The 16765-nt window shown below is 41.6% G+C and overlaps 1 pseudogene; it reads right to left on the bottom strand.

Moving 5' to 3' along the window:
- The window catches only part of LOC105514435, a 49835-nt pseudogene extending 34343 nt beyond the window's left edge, over nucleotides 1–15492 (bottom strand).
- Nucleotides 15493–16765: the final 1273 nt, after the last annotated feature.

Genomic DNA, 16765 nt, shown 5'->3' on the forward strand with positions numbered 1-16765 from the left:
AACAGCAGTGGTGGACAGTGGGTGAAAGCTCAGCTTGAGCCATAACAAACACATAACAGAAGACAGTGCAGTTGCAAGTTTTTAATAGAGTGGCAACAGAGCTCCCATACAAAGGGAGGGGACCAAAAGAGGGTATTTTTACTTTAATTAAAAAATTCTTTTAAAATTAAAAAAAATTAACTTAAATTTAAAATTTAAAAATATTAAAATTAACTAATTTTAATAATTACAATTTCATGTAATTAAAAATTTAGCCAGGTGCAGTAATCCCAGGACTTAGGAAGGCTGAGGTGAGAGGATCACTTGAGCCCAGGAGTTTGAGACCAGCCTGGACAACATAGTGAGACTCCTATCTCTACAAAAAAATAAAAAATAAAAATAAATAACCAGATGTGGTGGTAGGCACCTGTAGTCCCAACTACTTGAGAGGCTGAGGTGTGGGAATTGCTTGAACCCTGGAGGTAAAGGTTGCAGTGAGCAAAGACCACGCCATTGCACTCGAGCCCGGGCAACAAGAGTGCAACTATGTCTCAAAAAAACCCCCAAACAACAACAACAACAACAACAAAAACACATGGAGATACATCAAACTGAAAAGCAAAGAAAACACAGCAAAGAAAACAACCAAATGAAAAGATAATCTACAGAATAAGAGAAAATATTTGCAAACCATTAATCTGGCTAATATCCAAAATATACAAGAAATTCATACAACTCAATAGCAACAAAAACAAAGCAAAACCCCAAATAATCTGATTAAAAGATGGGCAAAGGACCTAAAATACATTTTTCCAAGGAAAACATACTAATGGACAGCTTATGAAAAGGCGCTCAACACCACTAATCATCAGGAAAATGCAAATCAAAACCACAATGAGATATGGCCTCACACCTGTTTAGGATAGCTATTACCAAAAAGGTGAGAGGCAACAAGTGTTGATGAGGGTGTGGAGAAAAGGAAACCTTTGTATACTGTTGATGGGAATGTAAATTGATATAGCCATTAGGCAAAAAACTATGGAGAGTTCTGAAAAAATTAAAAATAGAGGCAAGGCATGGTGGCTTATTCACCAAATCCGAGCACTTTGAAAGGCTGAGGCATCAGGATCACTTAAGCCCAGGAGTTTGAGGCTGCAGTGAGCTGTGATTGTGCCACTGTACTCCAACCTGGGTGAAAGAGTGAGACCTCATCCCTAAGAAACAGACAAAAAGGAAATAAAATCAGTATCTCGAAGTGATATCTGCACCTGCTTGTTCATTTCATTGTTCATATCACAATCGATGTGGAAACAATCTAAGTGTTAATTGACAGCTAAATGGATAAAGAAAATCACACACACACACACACATACACTGTGAAATATTAGTCAGGCTTTAAAAAGGAGGAAATTCTGCCATTTTTGACAACATGGATGAACTTGGAGGATATTATGTTAAGCGAAACAAGCCAGACTCACACAAATATTGTATGATCTCATTTATATGTGGAATCTAAAAAAGTCAATCTCATTGAAGAAGAGAGTAGAGCAGTGACTACCAGCTGCTGTGGGGTGGGGGAAATGGGAGATGTTGGTCAAAGGTTACAAACTTTCATTTATAACATGAGTAAATTTTGGGGATCTACTGTATAGCATGATAACTATAGATAATAATACCGTATTGTTTACTTAAAATTTGCCAAGAGAGTAAGCCTTAAGTGTTCTTACACACACACACACACACAGAGTACATATATATGGTGATGGATGTGTTAATTAATTTGATTTTGGTAATTATCACACAAAGTATATGTATATCAAATCAAAAGTTGAACATGTTAAATAGATATAATTTTTGTTCGTCAATTATACCTCAATAAAGCTGAAAAAAAAAGAAATATAACATGAGTCACAAACGTGAGCCACATAGTGATTCTAAGTGTTCTAATGGTCACATGAAAGAAGTAAAAAAAGTAAAATTAATTTTAATAATATATTTTATTTACTAGTATATTAAAATCATTACCATTTAAATATGTATTCAATATAAAATTATTAATGAGATAGTTTGCTTTTTTAAAAATATTAAGTCTTGGAATACGTATGTATTTTACAGTTATAACACATCTCAATTTGGACAGGCCACACACTTCAAGTGCTCAGCATGTACCGTATAGGACGGTGTATCGTTAGATCACTGTTGTCAATAGAAAAATAAAATATGTGAAAATCTTTATTATAACAATTGAATTCATGATTTTCCTCAAATGAAGGTAAAGAAATAAAATTTTATGAAATAAGTATACTATAAAATGATTTATATGGTATATGTATCCTTATTTTATTATTCAACCACACATCAATAGAATACTCAGATATACACACATGTGTGAATATATTAGTTGTTTTTGATGTTTTTCAGGCACATGAAAAGCATAGCTTTACATTTTTTTACTTAGTCACTATAAAGTTATATTTATCAAGGTAGGCACCTAAAACATTTTATTTCATTTATTTATCTTTCAACTAACTCGTTTATTTTGTTTTATTGGAGGGTGTTGATTGGGTATTTTGTTTTGCTTTGCTTTGTTTTAGAGTCGGGGTTTCGCTCTGTCATCTTGGCTGGAGTACAGTGAAACAAACATAGCTTACTGTAGCCTCGAACTTCTGGGCCCAAGGGATCCTCCTGCGTTAGCTTCTGGAGTAGGAGGGACTAGAGGCACATGCCACCCACCTGGCTAACATTTTATTTAAGAGTTTACTAGGCCAGGCGCAGTGACTCATGCCTGTAATCCCAGCACTTGGGAGGCTGAGATGGGAGGATTCTTTGAGGCCAGGTGTTCGAGACCAGCCTGGTCAACATAGTGAGACCTCATCTCTAAGAAAAAAAAAGTTTGCTAACTTGATTTCCAACAATTAAATATTTGGGCATATAGTAGGCATTCATCTATAACCTTGCCACAGGACCTGCAATAGCTGGACTTGGGCCTGGCTTGGAACTCTGCTTTCAAATGTTGGCATGACTCATTCCCTCACCCCTTCGAGAATGAGCTCAAATTTCTTTTTGTCATTGAGAACCGAAACTGTATACACCCACATAGCTTGCTGTGTATGTTTACAGGCATTTGTTATTCTAGGTTTCATTAACATAGCTTTACTATTCTAGGAAACTCTTGCTGAAGAAGATAAAAGTTGTGAATAATATTATCATTCATTTCAGCAATGTCCTAAAAGGCCATCAACTCTTCATGAAAAGCATCAATTTGTTCCTCCAGTCATGGGAGACGTATCAAAACTACAGTTGAAACCCCAAGACTGCTTGAACCCAAGACTCTTTGAAAACCTTGTCTTTACATCTTCACTTTGCTGTGACCACAAATCTTAAACTATTAAGTCATAATCCTTACAGAGTCTTAATTAAGCACTGATATTGGATAAGATCTGCCTTAAACTGACTCAGAGTCCCAAAAAAATCCCGACTTCGTTCTCCCTCTTCTGAGATGCTCTGAGATTCTGTGGAGGGAGTACTCCCTCACCAAGATCAGTATAACCTCAGTGTCCTGTGCGTCCATGTGAAGAGACCACCAAACAGGCTTTGTGTGAGCAATAAAACTTTTTAATCACCTTAAGGGAGGAGACCACCCCTCATATTGTCTTATGCCCAGTTTCTGCCTCCAAAGAAAGAAGAAGTAAAAACTAAAAGGCAGAAATGAAATCCACAGGCTGACAGCCCGGTGCCGCACCCTGGGCCTGGTAGTTAAGCATCGACCTCTGACCTAATTGGTTCTGTTATCTATAGATTACAGACATTGCATAGAAATGCACTGTGAAAATTCCTATCTTGTTTTGTTCCGATCTAATTACCGGTGCCTGCAGCCCCTAGTCAAGTACCCCCTGCTTGCTCAATCAGTCACGATCCTCTCACATGCAGCCCCTTAGAGTTGTGAGCCCTTAAAAGGGACAGGAATTGCTCACTTGGGGAGCTCAGCTCTTGAGACAGAAGTCCTGCCCATGCCTCTGGCCAAATAAACCCCTTCCTTCTTTAACTCGGTGTCCGTGGAGTTTCGTCTGCTGCTCGTCCTGCTACCTTTCTTGGTTCCCTGACTGGGAAGCGAGGTGAATGGTGGATGGTGGAGGCAACTCCTTAGGCGGCTTAAGCCTGCCCTGTGGAACATCCCTGCGGGGGACTCCGACCAGCCCGAGTGACACAGATCCTGAGAGCGCTCCCGGGTAGGCATTTGCCCCGGTGGGACGCTTCACCAGAGCAGTGTGTGGTAGGGCCCCGTGGAGGATGAACACAGTGGCTAAACACCGGGAAGGAACGGGCGCTTGGAGTCTGGACATCTGAAACTTGGTAAGACTAGTCTTTGAAACTTGCCCACTCCGTTTGAGTGGAAGCGTGGCCTGATCACCCATGGTGTGCCTTTATCGGCACTTTGGTTTTGGTTTTGATTTGGTTTGAATTGCTTGACAGGACCGGTCTTGGGAACTTGCCAAGTCCATTTGAGTGGAAGCGTGGCCTGATCACCCATGGTGTGCCTTTATCGGCACTTTGGTTTTGGTTTTGATTTGGTTTGAATTGCTTGACAGGGCCAGTCTTGGGAACTTGCCTACTCCATTTGAGTGGAAGCCTGGCCTGATCAGCCACGGTGTGCCTGTACCGGCACTTTGGTTTTTGTTTTTGACTTGACTTGGATTGCTTGATACTTTGGTTTTGGTTTTGACCTGGCTTGGATTTCTGGATACTCTGATTTTGGTTTTGATTTTGGTTTGGTGTAAACTACAAAACTGTGTGAGTGCCCTTTTTACCCGTTCTTTATTTTGTGGTGTGCGTGTGGTGTGAGCGTGGTGTTTTGTCTAGAGGAAACATGGGTGAGGCACAAAGTAAGCCCAACCTACTAGGAACTATGTTGAAAATTTTCAAACAATGGATTTAAGGGAGACTATGGAGTACTGTGACACCAGGAAAACTTAAAACTTTGTGTAAGATAGACTGGCCAGCATTAGAGGTAGGTTGGCCATTAGAGTGAAGCCTGGACAGGTCCTTTGTTTCAAAGGTATGGCACAAGGTAACCTGTAAGCCAGGGAACCCAGACCAGCTTGTTTTAGATCCCCCGCCCCCAACACACGGCGGTTGAGAGAACGGCAGCATAAGCGGCTGGCAGAGGCAAGGAAAGACCAGCAGAGAGAGAGAGAGAAAAGAAAGAGACAGGGAGGAAAAGAGGCAAAGAGAGAGAGAGGAAGAGTCGGAGAGGAAGAGAAAGACAAAGAGGGAGTCAAGGAGAGAGAGAAAGACAGAGGCAGAGAGTGAGAGGAAGAGACAGAGGCAAAAGGAGAGTCAGAGAGCGACAAAGTCAAAGAGAGGAAGAAAGAAAGAGAGATATACAAGTAGTTAAGAAAAAAAGGTTATAAAAAAAGTGTGTTAAAAGAAGAATTTATGCAAAAAATGTTTTATGATTTAAAAGTAACTAGGTCTCCTGAACGTAAAACTATTGAAACAAAACAAAACAAAACAAAACAAAACAGTTTATGTGCAAGGTGTATAAGAAAAGCAAAATATACTTTTAGTAAAAGGATTATAAGGAGGCGTAAGAATGTAAATTTTTACCTACATTGAAAAGTTAAAAATTGCTGTTTTGAAGGTTTAAGCAAGGTTTAAAACGTTAATTGTAAAGAACATTCTGTGTGTAAACGTATTAGCTAAAGTTAAAGAAGTATCATCCAGTTTTTCTGTGAACTGGATATTAAAGTAAAAGCATGACAGGTTTTTCTTAAAATACCAACCTGCTCTTTAGCAAAAATTATAAAAGATTAAAAAGAGTCTATTAAATCTTACCTTATGGTCAAACATTAAAAATTAAATAAATATGTCCACAAGGTTTTATCAAAATTAGGTTTGACATTAATAACACACTAATATAAAGATAAAATTTAGCTTATCCGGTATAAAAATCCTACGAGAAGCATTGTTAAATGTAAAATGGTATTTGACTTTCTTTGGTTTAAAAACTAATAAAAATAGGTGCTAAAGGAAATTTCTCAGTAAAAAGACACTAAGGACTATAAAGTCCACTGCCAAGGTCCCCACATTTAAAACAAAAGGTCAATTTCTTAAAAATTACATACTTGGTTTATCTTCCACTTTCCTTTCTCACAAGAGAAAAAAAAAGAAAAAACCCTAAAAGTGTTTTAGCACATGTACCACCCTTAGAATTTCTGGTAAACCAGCACCATCCTGAAGATCACATTTTCATCGAAAGGTGGAAAGAAGAAAAACTCGAGCCAGCCTGGGAAGGACCCTACCCTGTGCAGCTAACCACCAAGACTCCTGTTCGTACAGCAAAAAAAAAGGGATGGACTCATCACACCCGAGTCAAGAGAGTGCCAACCCCTCCAGAGTCGTGGGCCATAGTCCCAGGGGAAAACCCCACCAAACTAAAGCTAAGAAAAATTTAACTCTTTTAATCTATTCTATTACTCTTTCTTCTTTCCTCGTTCTACTGCGGACCATCTAGTTATTAATATAACCAAGTCAATTTCGCCTCAAACTATTACATTTAATGCTTACTTTGTTACACCCTGTGAGGACTTGCCAAGTCAAAGACAGCTTTCTACTTCAGAAAAGTACTTCTGTCCCTCCTGACTCTCCTCAGACTAGACATTAGTAAACTAGGACCATTTAATCCGGGGAGATTTCGATAAAGACCCCAGTGCCAACAAGGAGTGTTGTCCCCCGATGTACAGCTTTCATGCCATAGTTGGTCCAACGTTCTGTGGACCACTAAAGAGCAAGGATGGACTGCCCCAACTGGCTTTTGTAATTTCCCTAAAACCATACCTTCATTTTACTAGAGGATCGTAGAAGTTAAAGACTTAAAAAAACTTTAGCAATTAAGACAGGATACCAAGATGCAAATGCCTGGTTAAAATGGATCAAATATTCCATCTGCACATTAAGCAAAAGCAATTGTTATGCTTGTGCACATGGCAGGCCAGAGGCCCAGATTGTCCCCCTTCCACTAAAGTGGTCCTCCAGTCGACCAGGCATAGGCTGCATTATAGCTCTTTTCCAGGATTCTACAGCCTGGAGTAGTAAGTCATGCCAAGCTCTCTCTGCTACATCCCAAAGTCCCTGTGGGTCAGCCCTTGAGGGCCATCCAGCTTCTGTCTCCCAACACTAAGTTCACTTCGTGTCTCTTACAACAGGGAGGAAACTTAGCATTCCTTGGAGACTTGAAAGGATGTATTGAGCTTAAGAATTTTCAAGAATTTATCAATCAGTCAGCCCTTGTTCATCCCTGAGTGGATGTGTGGTGCTATTGTGGTGGACCTTTACTAGGCACTCTGTTGAATAACTGGAGTGGCACTTGTGCTTTAGTCCGATTGACTATCCCTTTCACCCTAGCATTTCATCAACCAGAGGGAGGAAAAATAATAATAATAACAAGACATCATAAAGCAAGAGAAGCCCCTTATGGGTCTTTCGACTCTGTTAGATGCAATAGATGTCTATTTAGATGCAATAGATGCAATAGATGTCTATTAGATGCAATAGATGTCTATTTAGATGCAATTAGAGTCCCACGAGGAATATCAGATCAATTTAAAGCTCGAAATCAAATACTGCAGGATTTGAGTCAATATTTTGGTAGGTGACAGTTAATAAAAATGCAGATTAGATAAATTACATCTATTACAACCAACAGCAATGAACTTTTCATGAGTTAAAAGAAAAACTCATGTCAGCCCCAGCCCTGAGGCTACCTGACCTGACAAAACTCTTTACACTCTATGTGTCAGAAAGAGAAAAAATAGCAGTTGGAGTTTTAACCCAGACTGTGGGGCCTGGCCAAGGCCAGTGGCCTATCTCTCAAAACAACTAGACAGAGTTTCCAAAGGCTGGCCCCTAGGTCTAAGGGCCCTGTTAGCTCAAAAAGCAGATAAACTAACCCTTAGATAAAACCTGAATATAAAGTCCCCCCATGCTATGGTAACTTTAATAAATACCAAAGGATATCATTGGTTAAAAAATACTAGATTAACCAAGTACCAAAGCTTGCTATGTGAAACTCCCCACATAACCGTTGAAGTTTGCAACACCCTAAACCCCACCACCTTGTTCCCGGTATCAGAGAGCCCAGTTGAACATAACTGTGTAGAGGTGTTGGACTCAGTTTATTCTAGCAGGCCCAACCTCCGAGACCATCCTTAAACATTAGTAGACTCTAAGTGGTACATGGACGGGAGCAGCTTCGCCAACTCCTGCAAAGTGACTCGGAAGAAGCCCTGCTCCAGTCACACCCAGAAGCTGACTGGTCCACGTACGGCTGAAGCATGAGGAAACTCATCGCGGGACTTATTTTCCTTAAAATTTGGACTTGTACAGTAAGGACTTCAACTGACCTTCCTCAGACTGAGGGCTGTTCCCAGTGTATACATCAAGTCACTGAGGTACGACAAAAGGTTGCTACGGTTCTATTATTTTATGGTTATTATAAGTGTACTGGAACTCTTAAAAGAACTTGTTTGTATAATGTTATTCTATACAAGGTATGTAGCCCAGGAAATGACCCACCTGATGTGTGTTATGACCCATCTGAGCCTCCCATGACCACAGTTCTTAAAATAAGATTAAGAACTAAGGACTGATAGGAGCTCATAAATGATATGAGTAAAGTGTTAGCCAAAAAAACAAAACAAACAAACAAAAAAAATGGGTGCCCAAACAGGTCACCTTAAAATTTGACGTCTGCGCTGTCATTAATAGTAATAAGTTAGGAATAAGGTGTGGTTCTCTTAATTAGAAAAGAGGCTATATGGCAGAAAATAAGTACATCTGTCATAAATTAGGACTGTGTGAAAATAAATGTAAATACTGGTCTTGTGTCATTTAGGACACTTGGATAAAAGAAAAAGAAAAAATGATGAAAAGGATCCAGTCCACCTTCAGAAAGGCAAAAATGGCCCTTCCTGTACTAAGGGACAATGTAACCCCTTAGAGCTAGTAATAACCAATCCCCTTGATCCTTGCTGGAAACAAAAGGGGAACGTGTAACCCTAAAAATTGATGGAGCTAGACTGGATATTCAAGTAAATATTGTGGTTTGAAAAAAAGTTTATAAACGCTGTCCTGAGCCAGTATTTCAAACCTTCTATGATAAACTAAATGTGCCAGTACCAGAAATTCTAGGAAAAACAAGAAATTTGTTTTTGCAATTAGCTGAGCATGCAGCACAGCCTCTGAATGTCATTTCATGTTATGTATGTGGAGGAACTGTAATACGAGCTCAATGGCCATCGGAAGCCCGAGAATTAGTCCTACAGACCCAGTTCCTGATGAATTCCCAGCTCAAAAGAATCACCCTGATAATTTCTGGGTCCTAAAAGCCTCAATTATTGGACAATATTGCATAGCTAAAAAAGGAAAAGAATTCACTCACCCTGTAGGATGACTTAGTTGTCTGAGACAGAAACTGTGTAACGGTACCACAGAAACAGTAGCTTGGTGGAGTTCAAATCACACAAAGAGAAACCTATTTAGCAAACTGTGTGAACCCACCCGGAGTCCCACCGGCACTGGACAGTCCCCACTGGATTATACTGGATATGTGGGCATAGAGCTTATGCCAAATTACCTGACCAGTGGGCAGGTAATTGTGTTATTGGCACTATTAAACCACCTTTCTCCCTACTGCCCATAAAAACAGGTGAACTCCTGGGTTTCCCTGTCTATGCTTCCTGCAAAAAGAGAAGCATAGCTATAAGAAATTGAAAAAATGATAAGTGGCCCCCTGAGAGAATCATACAATATTATAGACCTGCTACTTGGGCACAAGACGTCTCATGGGGATACCAGACCCCCATTTACATGATCAACTGAATCATACGGTTACAAGCTGTCTTAGAAATAATCACTAAGAAAACCGGCAGAGCCTTGACTATTCTGGCCGGGCAAGAAACTCTGATGAGAAATGTTATCTATCAAAATAGATTAGTTCTCAACTACTTGCTAGCAGCTGAAGGAGAGATCTGCAGGAAATTTAACCTTACTAATTGCTGCCTACACATAGATAATCAAGGGCAAGTCATTGAAGGCATAGTTAGAGATATGACAAAACTGGCACATGTGCCCATGCAAGTGTGGCATGGATTTGATCCTGGGGCCATGTCTGGAAAATGGTTCCCAGTGCTAGGAAGATTTAAAACTCTTATAATAGGAGTTATAATAATAATAGGAACCTGCCTACTGCTCCCTTGTTTGCTATTTGTACTTCTTCAAATGATAAAAAGCTTCATTGCTACCTTAGTTCACCAAAATGCCTCAGCACAAATGTACTATATAAATCACTATCAATCTGTCTTGCAAGAAGACATGGGTAGTGAGAATGAAAGTGAGAACTCCCACTAATAAAATGAGTGAGAGTCTCGAAAGGGGGGGAATAGGGGAGGAGACCACCCCTCATATTGTCTTATGCCCAATTTCTGCCTCTAAAGAAAGAAGAAGTAAAAAATAAAAGGCAGAAATGAAATCCACAGGCAGACAGCCCGGTGCCGCACCCTGGGCCTGGTAGTTAAGCATCGACCTCTGACCTAATTGGTTCTGTTATCTATAGATTACAGACATTGTATAGAAATGCACAGTGAAAATTCCTATCTTGTTTTGTTCCAATCTAATTACTGGTGCCTGCAGCCCCCAGTCACGTACCCCCTGCTTGCTCAATCAGTCATGACCCTATCACATGTGCCCCCTTAGAGTTGTGAGCCCTTAAAAGGGACAGGAATTGCTCACTTGGGGAGCTCGGCTCTTGAGACAGAAGTTCTTGCTGATGCTCCTGGCCGAATAAACCCCTTCCTTCTTTAACTCGATGTCTGAAGAGTTTTGTCTGTCGATAGTCCTGCTACAACGTGGGGGCAGGCGGGCTGAGTCCGAAAAGAGAGTCAGTGAAGGGAGATAAGGGTGGGGCCGTTTTATAGGATTTGGGTAGGTAAAGGAAAATTGTAGTCAAGGGAGATTGTTCTCTGGCGGGCAGGAGTGGGGGTCACAAGGTGCTCAGTGGGGGAGCTTTTTGAGCCAGGATGAGCCAGGAAAAGGATTTTCACAAGGTAATGTCATCACTTAAGGCAAGGACCGGCCATTTTCACTTCTTTTGTGGTGAATGTCATCAGTTAAGGCGGGGCAGGGCATTTTCACTTCTTCTGTGATTCTTCGGTTACTTCAGGCCATCTGGCTATATACGTGCAAGTCACAGGGGATGCGATGGCTTCGCTTGGGCTCAGAGACCTGACACTCAGCTTTGTCTTTCGATAGGTTGTCTTAGTGATGTTTTGGGAAGTCAGCATTCAGGATCGGTAAGTCTTTCTCTGAACATTCTTTTTTTTTTTTTGAGAGGGAAGTCTTGCTCTCTCACCTAGGCTGGAGTGCAGTGGTGCGATTTCGACTCACTGCAACCTCCCAGGTTGAGAGTTCAAGCGATTCTCCTGCCTCAGTCTCCCAAGTAGCTGGGATTACAGGTGCCTGCTACCACGCCCAGCTAATTTTTGCATTTCGAGTAGAGACGGGGTTTCACCATATTGGCCAGGCTGGTCTGGAACTCCTGACCTCAGGTAATCTACCCACCTTGGCCTCTCAAACTGCTGGGATTACAGGCATGAGCCACCATACCAGGCCTGGTCTTGAACTCCTGACCTCAAGTGATCCACCTGCCTTGGCCTCCCAAAGTGCTGGGATTACAGGCGTGAGCCACCACACCCAGCCTAGTCAAATTGTTTTATATAAGAGGATGTTAATCAAATTTTCTGATCAGGTGATTGTTCAAAAGCTAAAGCATTATATCAGAGCTTATATCAGTAAGAGTAGCCGGGGATGTAGAGGATATTCTAAGTATAAATCTTTCTGATGATCTGGCTTGATCCCAGAGATGTGAAATTAATAACACATCAGTGTATAAAGATAATATTCTTTCCACATGAATATCATTTCTCATAAAGGAGTTTTTGCAGAAAGTTGACAACTTCTCTGGAACTAAAGGAACATCACTCTGTTACCCAGGCTGGAGTATAGTGGCGAGACCATAGCTCACTACAGCCTTGACCTCTCAGGCTTAAGCAATCCTCCTGCTTCAGACTCCTGAGTAGCTGGTACTACAGATGTGCACCACCACACCCAAATAATTTTTAAATTTTTAATTTTTTGTAGAGATGGGGTCCAACTATGTTGCCCAGGCTGGTCTCAAACTCCTGGGTTCAAGCAATTGTCCACAGGCTGCAGCTTTAATTCACACAGAATTGTCCTCAAAGAATGTCATAGTCTGGGCTACATTTTGGGCTTATTTTCCTTTCTTCTTTATGGGGGATGTTCAATCTGTGATTTTCTGAGTTCCTCAGCTGAAAGGCTTCTGCAAGTCTGTCAAGGTTTTTTAAAGTCTTGAATTTAAGATGAAGAAGTGTTGAAATTGGTCTGGGACATCTGCTTTGATGAAGAGTCTTGACAGCCAATCAAAAGATAGCAGGTTTTCAGCTTCTCTTTTTAGAACCAAGACTATCTTGAACTTACTCCCTTTGAGCAGGATTTTTCTGTTCATCATTTAACACGGAAAGACAAAAGGGATGGAACAGGGTGAAATGAAGCTCACAAGGACATGCTTGAAGACTTATGGATGTACAAGCAAACCAGAGTGTAGGAGATAAAAGAATTATGGGTGAATGCTTCCTTTAACATTTTACTAAGTGGCGTTTGGAAGGCAAGAGAGAGGTGAGGAAAAGACCTGAATCAATAGAATGGATGTAGAGTATGTGTTACTCAGGATCCAATAAGGAAAGGAGAAACCATAACAATTATTTTAACAAGGAAGTTTAACATAGGGAATTGAGCCAGGTGTGGTGGCTATGCCTGTAGTCCTAGCACTTTGGAATGATGAGGCGGGCAGATCACTTGAGGTCAGGAGTTTGAAACTAGCCTGGCCAACATGGTGAAGCCCCATCTCTACTAAAAATACAAAAAGAAAAAAAAAATGCCTGGCGTGATGGTGGACGCCTGTAATCCCAGCTACTTAGGAGGCTGAGTCAGGAGAATTGCTTGAACCCAGAAAGTGGAGGTTGCAGTGAGCCAAGATCATGCCACTGCGCTTCAGCCTGGGTGACAGAGTGAAACTCCGTCTAAAAAAAAAAAGGTGGGGGGGGGTGGGCAGAATTGGTTAAAAGGGTATTGGAGGGAATTCAGATAACACAGAGAGTAACTGCAGGAAGCAGCTTACATCCCATAGTAGTGGTAGAACCAAGAGGAAAGACTGGGGTTCTCAAAAGCTTATGGGCTTGGAGGAGAGGCACTGTTAGAGCCTCTTGGCTTGTGCTGGTATCTCTTGGCTTGTGATGGGTATCATTATAAAGCTAGTTCTAATGGGTGGAAAAAACTTGAATCTGGAATCATTTGCTTCTGCAACCAACTGTGCTTCTAAGGTGAGGATGCATTTCTGTGGTGACCAGAGAATGATAGAAAGCAAATAGAAAATTGCAAATTCCTTCTCCCTCTTCCTGCTTTCTTGTCTTCCTCTAGTTTCTTCTACCAGCAGAACCTAACAGGAAAACAGATGGTAAAGGAGAAACATGTTTGCAGAATCTTAGTCCCAGCATCACAGAGCTAGAAGAAAGGCTTGAAGCTGACAGACAATAGCTTAGTAACTAACACAGAGATGCCAGATGTGGATAAAAAAAGGAGAAGAAAAATCTGAAGACTGAATTATGAGAGAAAAGCTGGGAGCTAGAGAGGAGATACATTTAAAGATGTATTTAAGAAAACTAAATTAACTGACAATGCATTTTGGAGTAAGTTTGTGTTTTACTGGGTTGCAATAAAGTGCTGTGATTTTATTTCACTCTGAGTATGGACTAGAAGTTCAGCCCACCCAACAGGGTCAGTCTAGTCACAGTTGCCTTACTTGTGGATAAAATGAAGTAAGATAAGCCTTAGCTAAAATAAAGCAACCAAATAAAAAAACATAGAAACTATTAATACATTTAATAGATTCTCAAAGGGTCAGGGATCTTTCTCCTTTTTTTTTTCTAAAGTAAAAGCAACCAAAAAAGTAGAAAATACTTCTATTGTTAAGACTAAGATGATAGTGAACAAGTCCACTCATACTAGAGAGTATTGATGGGAAACGTTTTTGTATGGAACCAAATAATTTAATAATAGCCACTGTAACAGGTGACCTCAGATAACATCTTTGGGTCTTTTTTTTTCTTCTTTATAATACATGAATTGAACTAAATGAGTTTTACCCTCTCTTTTAGCTTTTGACTGTTTATGTATATTAAAATGACTGCTTTCCCCACAAAGAGCTATTATCTCAGGTATTTATAGTCTAAACCCAGAGAACAGGAGACTCTCTTTTAGTTTTGATTTTATCATTCTTAAGAAAAGTTTTTCTCAACACTTTGGAAAATATAACCACAGTGTGCGGAACTGAGCAACAGCAAGCTTCTACTTCATTCCCAAATCCTTGGATAACAGGATTCAGTGAACGGCAATGGTACCAAAAATTATGAAAGTGATGAGTCAAGACAAGAACACATGGCACCCAAGGAAAGATGCAGTTTTAATTTCATGATATGACAAGTTCCGTGCCAATTTTCTCTATTAAGGTAATATATTCAGTGTTTTGAGAATTCCAGGCACTTCAAAATCTTTTCAATAAGAACACTATAAAAAAAGAACACAGAGCCATTTGAAAAATTAGGTTTTGACTACAAAAATCTCAACTATGTGAGGTAATAAATATGCTGATTGGCTAGATCTACTCATTCCACAATGTATATATACTTCAAAACATTATGTTGTGCATGATACATATAATTTTATCTGTCAATTAAAAAAATAAGATATTTATTAACTAAATACATAGAGAGACATACAATGTTCATAGATTGAAATATCCAGAATAACAAAGATGGTTTTTGCTGTCTGCCTGGGATGGCCCTGCAGGTCTACATAGCTGATACCCTGGTGATTGTGGCACAGCTGCTATGCAGCTGCCTGAGGAGGGGTGGTGCCTTCCTAGAGCCGGGTCCCCATGAGTGAGTGGAAGTTCAGCAGGCAGGGTCTCATGCAGAAGCAATGGAGAATAAAGACCTGGAACTCCCAGACAGACCTGAAGTTACAGGCCTATCCCTACACCCACGGCAAGATGTGGAAGTATTGCAGCTTGAACACCAACACCAAGTCATGAGCCTTGCCATGGGATAAAATCTACTGCTGCCTCTGCCTGGCCCAGATCACCTATTCTGAAATACCTCCAACCTGTCCTACCACCTGAAGGAGATGACCTCCAAGAGTTTCACAGTCACCCAGCAGATGTGGGAAGCCTTCACTCCCACCTCCTCCAAACCGAAGCCCAAGTAATCCTAGCAGCTGACACAGGACCCGCTGGCCACAAAGGCTGGCCACAGTGATGAGAGCAAGCAGCAGTAGGAACTGATGTCCACTGTCCTTGCAGTCATCTGCAAGGGGCAAGGACATCCAGAGAGGACGAGCCCACTTCCAAGGTGCTGCTGAAGATGGCCGACCCCAGGTACCAGCTCCTGAGCAGAAAGTACATCTCCACCAAGGCCATCCCTGAGAAGCATGGAGGGTCAGTGAGGTGATCCTGAAGAAGCTGGCCGACGCCTTGTGGTGTGGCATCTCCAGGTACAAGTGGAGGAGTGAGAACCAGAATCAAGACTTAGTGATATTGGCTGTCCACTTCCTCAGTGTCAGCTCCCCCAACACCTTGTATGTGGGTTCCAGGTGCCTGAAGACCTTTGAGATGCTCGAAAAGAACACAGCAGAAACCATCATGCCGGTTCTCTTCATCAAATGGGGCATCAGCACCAAGGAGTGCAGGGCCACCACTGACTATGGCAAGGACATCACGAAGGCGTGTTCCTTGCTCAACATTGCCATTCAAATGCATTACCTGTGTAAACCTTCTATGCTGGCCTCCAGCAGGCTTTCCAGTTCCCTAATCTGGAGAGCCTGCTCTCTTGGTGTTGCCCACTGGTGGACTACGACACGACCAGCAGCCCACCGTGGCCTTTGACATGCTCTCGCAGAAAAGCAGAAAGAGCCAAACACGGGTACCGCATGCTGGTGAGCAATCATCTCCTGGTAAGAAAGCACACTGGCCATGCTGCAGTTACTCAAGGAGCAGCGGTGTGTTATCCCTGGTGTATCTGAAGACAGCAACAACCACGACCTGATGTTGGAGGCTACCAAGTGGTCCACCATCCAAGGGCTGGTGGAATTCCTACCAAGTGGTCCACCATCCAAGGGCTGGTGGAATTTCTACAGCTCTGCAAGCAAGTGGCTGAGATATTGTCTGCCTTGAAGTATCCCACCATCAGCACGGTGAAGCTGCTGTTTCACATGCTGCTAAATACCACATTCAACAACAAGGAGACTGACTCCAAGGAGATCCTCATGGCCAAGAAGGTGATTGCCAAGGAGCTCTCCAAGACCTGCCAGGAGACGCCTAAGATAGGCATGTTTCCAAATGTCACCATCTTCCTGGACCCACACTACAAGAGGCTGCCCTTCCTGTTTGCCTTTGAGAGGCAGCAGATGGAGAACTGCGTGGTCAGAGGCCACGGCCTCCTGGACAAGGTCAAAGACAGCAACTACCGGCTGGCCAATGCAAGATCTACCCTTTGCTGGAAAAACATCCCGTGAAGAAGCTCTTGGGGACGTCAGTGCCTCAGCCCTCCCGCATGATTGACAGCATGCTGGCTGAGATCTGCTGCCAGACCAGTGGCCT

Source organism: Colobus angolensis, unplaced genomic scaffold (genome assembly GCF_000951035.1).
Source record: "Colobus angolensis palliatus isolate OR3802 unplaced genomic scaffold, Cang.pa_1.0 Scaffold244, whole genome shotgun sequence".
Lineage (NCBI taxonomy): Eukaryota > Metazoa > Chordata > Mammalia > Primates > Cercopithecidae > Colobus > Colobus angolensis.